The following is a 10,709-nucleotide window of genomic DNA, read 5'->3' as shown; positions in this document are numbered from 1 at the left end:
TTATTTTTGTGTCAAAAAATGAATACAAATAAGGGGGTTATGCCTTTAGAGCATCATTAAGTTGATTTCTAACATAACTGACCATGTTTAAAGCATAAAAAGTGCAGTTTTGCAATTTTTTGTCAAAAAGTTAAAAAAAATAATTTTCTCCAAGGCCATAAAAACATTTAGGGTCGGGCTAAAAATTTAGAGTAGGTCGGGATACTGGAAACAAACAATTTTTTGTACGCCTAAGCGCAACTCTCATACCAGTCTGGTATCTACAGGAAATTATTTTTTTTTTTTGGATTTAACGTCGCACCGACACCATGTCATATGGCGACTTTCAAGCTTTAATGGTGGAGGAAGACCCCAGGTGCCCCTTCGTGCATTATTTCATCATGAGCGGGCACCTGGGTAGAACCACCGACCTTCCGTAAGCCAGCTGGATGGCTTCCTCACATGAAGAATTCAATGCCCCGAGTGAGGCTCGAACCCACATCGGTGAGGGGCAAGTGATTTGAAGTCAGCGACCTTAACCACTCGGCCACGGAGGCCCCCACAGGAAATTATGATACATACACTATAACCTGCTACATATATAACAGATCATCTTTTAACAAATGGTCACAGGTTAATTTTTTCATTTCTACAGAACATAAACCTGAACTTATCAATAGGGCTATTCCTTATGACATATGATATAAGGGACAGTATCTCAATATTATCAGGTTTCAAGAAATTTAATATTTATACATACAAGCTAGCAATATACTGGATATAATTATGTCCCTGTGAGAACTGAAGAGCTATAATTGTAAATGCATGAATTTATGTCTCAATTTAAAAAAAGAAATTAGGTATAAAAGGGCATAATTTAGTCAAAAATACAAATTAGAGCTATTGGGATTGTTACCACACATGCAGATGATGATGATAAAGATAAATTTAAGTTTTAAATCATTATCTTACATTGTACTAAAGTTATATACAGAAAGCAAAGATTGCCAAAAGTATGAAAGGGGCACAATTCTGTCAAAATATAATTAAAGTTATGGGGATTGTTACCACATATGCAGATGATGATTATACAGAAATATTTTTAATTTCAAGTCATTATCTTTTAAAGTACCAAAGAATTAGGTCTATAATTAAACCAAGCTTTCGAAAAATTAACATTAAAATAATTCAAAGTATAACTTGGTGATCTTGACCTTGGGTATAATGGGCCCAGCCCCTGCACATACTTTGTTTGTATGCTGGACAATGTTTATGTGAAGTTACAGTAAGATATAAGCAATAGTAACAAAGATATGAGAGAAAAACAAAGGTTTCCCAAAAACTTTAACCTTAAAAAAACAAACTAAGTATAACACCTTGGTGACCTTGACCTTGGGTATAATGGGCCCAGCCCCTGCACATACATGTACTTTGTTTGTATGCTGGGCAATGTTTATGTGAACTTACAGTAAGATATATGCAATAGTAACAAAGATATGACAGAAAAATAAAACTTCCCGAAAAACTTTAACCTTAAAAATAACCAAAGTAATAAATTAACAGATTCAGGTGACTATGACCTTGGATATAATAGGCCCAGCCCCTACATATACTTTGTATGCTGTACAATGCCGACACCAGGGTGAGTAGAATAGCACCCCTATTCTCCAATTAGTGGAGCTAAAAATAGATTTGTTCTTCCTGGTAAATCATTTTTAAAGCACATGTTTCCATTTGAATAATGGATTCTGGCAGTGTGTATTTAGCAGTGCACCAGTTACATTTATTTCCATTTGTCCAAACATTATTTGGGCACATTTAAGAAATAAATTTTAATAGTGTCGTGATGCTCAAGTTTTGTGTGTAAATTTTCACCAGTACTTTCAGAAACTCGTATTTATATACTTTAAAGACTGAAGGAAGATTTTGCTGTATACAGAACCTGTCTCTCTGTACCGGTTAAATTTACTTGCTCTTAGGGATAAACAAGAGGACCATGATGGTCCTGAATCGCTCACCTCTTCCCACATGACCCAGTTTTGAGTATGACGTCATTTTTTCTATTGTTTGACATAGTGACCTAGTTTTTGACCTCATGTGACCCAGTTTTGAACTTGACCTAGATATTATCAAGAAAAATAAAAAAATAATAAATAAAACTTCCCGAAAAACTTTAACCTTAAAAATAACCAAAGTAATAAATTAACAGATTCAGGTGACTATGACCTTGGATATAATAGGCCCAGCCCCTACATATACTTTGTATGCTGTACAAAGCCGACACCAGGGTGAGTAGAATAGCACCCCTATTCTCCAATTAGTGGAGCTAAAAATAGATTTGTTCTTCCTGGTAAATCATTTTTAAAGCATATGTTTAGCACCCCTATTCTCCGATTAGTGGAGCTAAAAATAGATTTGTTCTTCCTGGTAAATCATTTTTAAAGCACATGTTTCCATTTGAATAATGGATTCTGGCAGTGTGTATTTAGCAGTGCACCAGTTACATTTATTTCCATTTGTCCAAACATTATTTGGGCACATTTAAGAAATAAATTTTAATAGTGTCGTGATGCTCAAGTTTTGTGTGTAAATTTTCACCAGTACATTCAGAAACTCGTATTTATATACTTTAAAGACTGAAGGAAGATTTTGCTGTATACAGAACCTGTCTCTCTGTACCGGTTAAATTTACTTGCTCTTAGGAATAAACAAGAGGACCATGATGGTCCTGAATCGCTCACCTCTTCCCACATGACCCAGTTTTGAGTATGACGTCATTTTTTCTATTATTTGACATAGTGACCTAGTTTTTGACCTCATGTGACCCAGTTTTGAACTTGACCTAGATATTATCAAGATAAAAATTCAGACCAATTTTCATGAAGATCCATTCAAAAATATGGTCTCTAGAGAGGTCACAAGGTTTTTCTATTATTTGACCTATTGACCTAGTTTTCGAAGGTACATGACCCTGTTTTGAACTTTACCTAGATATCATCAAAGTGAACATTCTCACTAATTTTCATGAAGATCTCATGAAAAATATGGCCTCTAGAGAGGTCACAAGGTTTTTCTATTCTTATACCTACTGACCTAGTTTTTGACCGCACGTGACCCAGTTTCAAAACTGACCAAGATATCATCAAGGTGAACATTCAGATCAATTTTCATGAAGATCCATTGAAAAATATGGCTTCTAGAGAAGTCAAAAGATTTTAATAATTTTAGACCTACTGACCTAGTTTTTGACCGCAGTTGACCCAGTTTCAAACTTGACCTAGATATCATCAAGATGAACATTCAGACCAACTTTCATACAGATCCCATGAAAAGTATGGCCTCTAGAGAAGTCACAAGGTTTTTTTATTATTTGACCTACTGACCTAGTTTTTTAAGGCACATGACCCAGTTTCAAAACTGACCTAGATATCATCAAGGTGAACATTCTGACCAATTTTTATGGAGATCCATTCACAAGTATGGCCTCTAGAGAAGTCACAAGGTTTTTCTATTTTTAGACCTACTGACCTAGTTTTTAACTGCACATGACCCTGTTTCGAACTTGACCTAGATATCATCAAGATGAACATTCAGACCAATTTTCATACAGATTCCATGAAAAATATGGCCTTTAGAGAGGTCACAAGGTTTTTCTATAATTTGACCTACTGTCCTAGTTTTTGACCGCACGTGACCCCGTTTCGAACTTGACCTAGATATCATCAAGATGAACATTCAGACCAACTTTCATACAGATCCCATAAAAAATATGGCCTCTAGAGAGGTCACAAGGTTTTTCTATTATTTGACCTACTGACCTAGTTTTTGATGGCACGTGACCCACTTTCAAACTAGATCTAGATATCATCAAGGTGAACGTTCTGACCAATTTTCATGAAGATCTCATGAAATATATGGCCTCTAGAGAGGTCACAAGGTTTTTCTATTTTAAGACCTACTGACCTAGTTTTTGACCGCACATGACCCAGTTTCGAACCTGACTTAGATATCACCAAGACAAACATTCAGACTAACGTTCATACAGATCCCACGAAAAATATGGCCTTTAGAGAGGTTACAAGGTTTTTCTATTATTTGACCTACTGACCTAGTTTTTGATGGCACGTGACCCAGTTTCGAACTTGACCTAGATATCATCAAGGTGAACGTTCTGACCAATTTTCATGAAGATCTTGTGAAATATATGGCCTCTAGAGAGGTCACAAGGTTTTTCTATTTTTAGACCTACTGACCTAGTTTTTGAAGGCACGTGACCCAGTTTCGAACTTGACCTAGATATCATCAAGGTGAACATTCTGACCAATTTTCATGAAGATCTTGTGAAATATATGGCCTCTAGAGAGGTCACAAGGTTTTTCTATTTTTAGACATACTGACCTAGTTTTCGACGGCACGTGACCCAGTTTCGAACTTGACCTAGATATCATCAAGATGAACATTCTGACCAACTTTCATAAAGATCCCATGAAAAATGTGACCTCTAGAGTGGTCACAAGCGAAAGTTTACGGACGGACGCACGCACGCACTGACGCACGGACGGACGACGGACACCGCGCGATCACAAAAGCTCACCTTGTCACTTTGTGACAGGTGAGCTAAAAAGATGACAACCTTCATTTAATTTACTTAATGAAGTACAGAGCAACCCTTGTAGATCAACACCCTTTGGGAGACATAAATATTGACTGTTGTGTAGAGGTTGTTGTTCTAGAGAGGTAAATTTGATAGTATATTTCAGCTTAGGGAAATTTTGATGATGTTGTTATACATGTAGAGAGGTTTTTGCTTAAGAGAGGGCCACTCCGGAGAGGTTGTCCTGTATGTGCATATTTAATAGAGGTACAGTAGTATTGCACTCAATCCTCACAATGTTTTTGTGGTATTCTTTAAGAACTAACAAGAGATCACAGAGTGATCTTGGCGCCCACCAATGTGCCATTTTTGAGTGTTCCAAATTTCAAGACTTATTGACTAGCTCAAGGTCAAATTTTCATTTCCGTACACAACACTGTGCATGTGGCCTAAATTCGAAAGCTGTAGCTTGAGAAATGTGAAAGTAGTCAAAGTTCATTTCGGTACACAAAACTATGCAAGTGGTCCAAATTTGAAGGCTGTAGCTTGAGAAATGAGAAAGTAGGTCACTAGGTCAAAATCAAGGTCAAATTTTATTTCGGAACAAAGAACTATGCATGTGGTCCAAATCCGAAGCCTGTACCTTTTAAAATGTGAAAGTAGGTCACTAGGTCAATGTAAAGGTCAGTTTGTTTCGGCACACAAAACTATGCATGTGGTCCAAATTTGAAGCCTGTACCTTCAAAACTGTGAAAGTAGGTCACTAGGTCAATGTCAAGGTCAAAGTTATTATCAGTGCCCAAAACTATGCATGTGGTCCAAATTTGAAAGCTGTAGCTACAGAAATGTGAAAGTAGGTCACTAGGTCAAGATCAAGGTCAAATCATGTCAAGGTTCATCTTGCCACTAAAAACCATACATGTGGTCCAAATTTGAATGTTGTAGGTTATTGACAAGAAGATTTTAAAAGCTTTTCCCTATATAAGTCTATATGAACCATGTGACCCCCAGGGCGGGGCCATATTTGACCCTAGGGGAATAATTTCAATAATCTTAGTAGAGAACCACTAGATGATGTCACATACAAAATATCAAAGCCCTGTGGGCCCTGTGGTTTTAGACAAGAGGTTTTTCAAAGTTTTCCCCTACATAAGTCTATATAAACCATGTGACCCCCGGGGCAGGGCTATATTTGACCTCAAGGAAATAATTTGAATCATCTTGGTAGAGGACCACTAGATAATGCTACATAACAAATATCTAAGCCCTAGGCTCTGTGGTTTCGGACAAGAAGATTTTCAAAGTTTTTCCCTATATAAATCTATGTAAATTATAAAAATAAAGGGCCATAACTCACTCACAAATTGTTGAACCAGTCTGATTTTCAGATGGACACAACTAGGGTACCAATATATCATACTGACAAAGTTTGGTCAAAATCCCCCCAGTAGTTTCTGAGGAGATGCGATAACGAGAAATTGTTAACGGACGGACGGACCACGGACGCAGAGTGGTTTGAATAGCCCACCATCTGATGATGGTGGGCTAAAAATGTAGAAACAGTGCCAGGTTGTCATTTTTAACATACAGTTGCAATTTTGTGGCTTTATTTTAGGATGACTACTAAGATCTGATATTGAAACATATGATACATTAAATAATTAAAAAAAATGTCTCAAAATTAGCGTGAAATATTCGGTTCTCTTTAATCCTCGTCAAATATCTCAAAACTATTAAAGCACACCGACCTATATATTTTATTTCAGCATATCATAGGCCATATATTTATTTACAACTGTGAGAAGTTTCATCAAAATCTACATTGTAGAAAACAATTAATTCGCAAAAAAAAAAGTATAATTTTCCCATAATCTCCCATCATGAAAAATTGTGTCTCAGGTCCAAGTTTTTGGAACCATTCTAGCAAATAATCAAGCACATGACCTTATCCTGTTTATCTGCTGAATTTTCAAGGTATAATATGAAGTTTTTAAAAATTGGAGTGTAATCAAATTCTACATGGAAGAAAATTTTTCAGAGAACTATTTTCACTGAAATTGGTGAATATATTGCAGAGATAGAAACAACAACAACAAGAAGAGCTGTCACAGGAGACAGCGCGCTCGACTATTTCGATGCTGTATAGTGAAACTGGGCACATCTGAGGAAACTGAAGCTGTCACTGGAGGGTTTAATGACACCAATGGTGGAGGAAGATATTTCACAATAGCTTGAGTCTATGTCAAAATATTACGTAATATTAGAGATAAAAATAAAGTGTTTCAAAACACTAAAAAGGTATAATTCTATGCAAAAAGGGCGCATAATTCATAAACACAATTGGTACAAGAGTAATGCATCTTGTGTCTTATGATGTGGGTGATGATGTGGAACAACTACTTCAAGTTTGACAAAAATTCATTACGTAATAACTGAAGTAGAGTGCACCAAAACTTTAACCTGAAATTCTAAGCAAAAAGCAAAAAGGGGGCATAATTCATAAAAAGTTGGTGCCAGAGTTATGCACCTTGTTTCATATGATGTGGGTGATGAGGTGGAACAATATTTTAAGTTTGAATCAAATCCATTTAGTAATAACTGAGATGGAGTGAAGCACATCAAAACTTTAACCTGAATTTCTAAGAAACAAGAGGGCCAAGATGGCCCTAGGTCACTCACCTAAGAAACACACCATAACAGTGTTAACACGTTTGACCTAGTGATTTCATGGAAACAAATATTCTGACCAATTTTCATTAAGATTGGACTGAAAATGTGGTCTCTTACGTGTAAACAATTATTTTTTTTCAATTTGACCCAGTGACCTAGTTTTTGAGCCAAGATGATCTACATTTCGATCTTGACCTAGATTTGATCAAGGCAATCATTCTAACCAAATTTCATCAATCTCAATTGAAAAATACAGCCTCTATTTTTCTCTGATTTATCCTAGCTACTTAGTTTTTGACCCCAGATGATCCATATTCAAACTTGTCCTTAACTTCATCAAGGCTATCATTCTGATTAAATTTCATGAAGGTCAACTGAAAAATACAGTCTCTATTACACAAGGTTTTTCTTTGATTTGACCTAGTGACCTAGTTTTTGTTCACAGATAACCCATATTCCAACTTGACCTAAATTTCATCAAGGCAATCATTCTGACTAAATTTTATGAATATCCAGTGTAAAATGCAGCCTCTATAGTGTACTGTTTTTTTTTTTAAATTTGACCAGGTGACCTAGTTTTTGACCCTAGATGATCCATATTCAAACTTAGCCTAGATTTCATCCAGACAAATATTCTGATCAAATTTCATAACGATCTGGTGTAAAATGCAGCCCATTTTGCATACACAATGTTTTTCTTTGATTTGACCAAGTGACCTAGTTTTTGATGCCAGATGACCTATTTTCAAACTTGATCTAGATTTGATCAAGGAAATCATTCTGACAAAAACTCTTGAAGATCAATTGAAAAATACAGACTTTATGGCATACACAAGGTTTTTTCTTTGATTTGACCTTAGGTGACCTAGTTTTTGAACCCGGATGACCCATTTTCAAACCTAGCCTAGATTTCATCAAGGTAATCATTCTGACTAAATTTCATGAAGATCAGTTTAAAAATACAGCTTCTATCACATACACAAGGTTTTTCTTTGAACTTAGCCTAAATTTCAACAAGGTAATAATTCTGATAAAACTTGATGAAGATCAGCCTCTATCTACTTGGCATGTCCAGTCATCCCGCTAAATTTCAACACTCGTGGCCTAGTGGTTCTCAAGTCACTGTTCAGGCTCCTGTGACCTTGACCTTTGATCAAGTGACCTCAAAATAAATAGGGGTCATCTACTCTGCATGTCCAATCATCCTATTAAGTTTCAACATTGTAGGTCAAGTGGTTCTCAAGTTATTTCCAAAAAATGATTTTACATAAACAGGCCACTGTGACCTTGACCTTTAATAGACTGACCCCAAAATCAATAGGGGTCATCTACTCTGCATGTTCAATCATCCTATGAAGTTTCAACATTCTGGGTCAAGTGGTTCTCAAGTTATTGATCGGAACTGGTTATCAATGTTCAGGCCCCTGTGACCTTTACCTTTAAGGGAGTGACCCCAAAAACAATAAGGGTCATTTACTCTGCATGAACAATCATCCTATGAAGTTTCAACATTCTGGGTCGAGAGGTTCTCAAGTTATTGATTGGAAATGGTTTTCCATGTTCAGGCCCCTGTTGCCTTGACCTTTAACAGAGTGACCCTAAAATCGTTAGGGTTCATCTACTCTGCATGACCAATCATCCTACGAAGTTTCATCATTCTGGGTCAAGTGTAGACTGGCTCCCGTCCCTATGTTTATTCTTATTTACATATATCAGTTTTCTTCATTAAGAGGGAAGTAACTCCAGAAGGTTGTTTCTACATTGAGATTTTTTATTGCCCCTGGCTCCGAACATAGGTATGGTTCAGCCATCAGATAAAATTGTGCTATTTTAGAGGCGTAAATTTTTTTCATAAAATGTTTCTAGTATTTATATAAAAATAACCATGCAGCCAGGGAGTCAGGCTAGGTCAAGTGGTTCTCAAGTTACTGACCGGAAATGGTTTTCAATGTTCGGGCCCCTGTGACCTTGACCTTTCACAAAGTGACCCCAAAATCGTTAGGGGTCATCTACTCTTTATGACCAATCATCCTATTCAATGTTCAGGCCCCTGTGACCTTGACCTTTGACGGAGTGATCCCATAATCAATAGGGGTCATCTACTCTTTATGACCAATCATCCTATCAAGTTTCAACATTCTGGGTCAGGTGGTTCTCTAGTTATTGATTGGAAACGGTTTTCAATGTTCAGGCCCCTGTGACCTTGACCTTTGACGGAGTGACCCCAAAATCAATAGGGGTCATCTACTCTTCATGACCAATCATCCTATGAAGTTTGAACATTCTGGGTCAAGAAGTTCTCTAGTTATTGATCGGAAATGGTTTTCAATGTTCAGGCCCCTGTGACCTTGACCTTTGACGGAGTGACCCCAAAATCAATAGGGGTCATCTACTCTTCATGACCAATCATCCTATGAAGTTTCAACATTCTGGGTCAAGTGGTTCTCTAGTTATTGATCGGAAATGGTTTTCAATGTTCAGGCCCCTGTGACCTTGACCTTTGACGGAGTGACCCCAAAATCAATAGGGGTCATCTACTCTTCATGATCAATCATCCTATGAAGTTTCAAAATTCTGGGTCAAGTGGTTCTCTAGTTATTGATCGGAAATGGTTTTCAATGTTCAGGCCCCTGTGACCTTGACCTTTGACGGAGTGACCCCAAAATCAATAGGGGTCATCTACTCTTCATGACCAATCATCCTATGAAGTTTCAACATTCTGGGTCAAGTGGTTCTCTAGTTATTGATCGGAAATGGTTTTCAATGTTCAGGCCCCTGTGACCTTGACCTTTGATGGAGTGACCCCAAAATCAATAGGGGTCATCTACTCTTCATGATCAATCATCCTATGAAGTTTCAAAATTCTGGGTCAAGTGGTTCTCTAGTTATTGATCGGAAATGGTTTTCAATGTTCAGGCCCCTGTGACCTTGACCTTTGATGGAGTGACCCCAAAAACAATAGGGGTCGTCTACTCCAGCAGCCCTACAACCCTATGAAGTTTGAAGGTTCTAGGTCAAATGGTTCTGCAGTTATTGCTCGGAAATGAAGTGTGATGTACGTACGGACGGACGGACAGGGCAAAAACAATATGTCTCCTGGGGGAGACATAATAACTGAGGTAGAGTGAAAGTGCACAAAAACTTTAACCTGAAATTCTAAGTAAAAAGGGGGGATAATTCATGAAGTATTGGTGTGAGAGTTATTGCAGACAATGCAGGTGATTATGAGGAATAACTATTTTAAGTTTAAAGCAAATCCACCAATTAATTACAGAGATAAGGAGAAACAAGAGCACCGCCTTGAGGGTGCTGACGCTCATCTGATTTTTTTTGTATAATAGAAATATTGTCCTACCCATGATTTTCTAAGTCTAAAAAGGGCCATCACTCTTGCAAAAAGCAGGATAGAGTTATGTTTCTTGATGTACAGTGTCCACTTATGATGGTGAAAAACTGTTGCAAGTTT

This window comes from Mercenaria mercenaria, chromosome 7 (assembly GCF_021730395.1).
Source record: "Mercenaria mercenaria strain notata chromosome 7, MADL_Memer_1, whole genome shotgun sequence".
Lineage (NCBI taxonomy): Eukaryota > Metazoa > Mollusca > Bivalvia > Venerida > Veneridae > Mercenaria > Mercenaria mercenaria.
The sequence above is the reverse complement of the archived record's forward strand: the minus strand, read 5'-3'. Positions refer to the sequence as shown.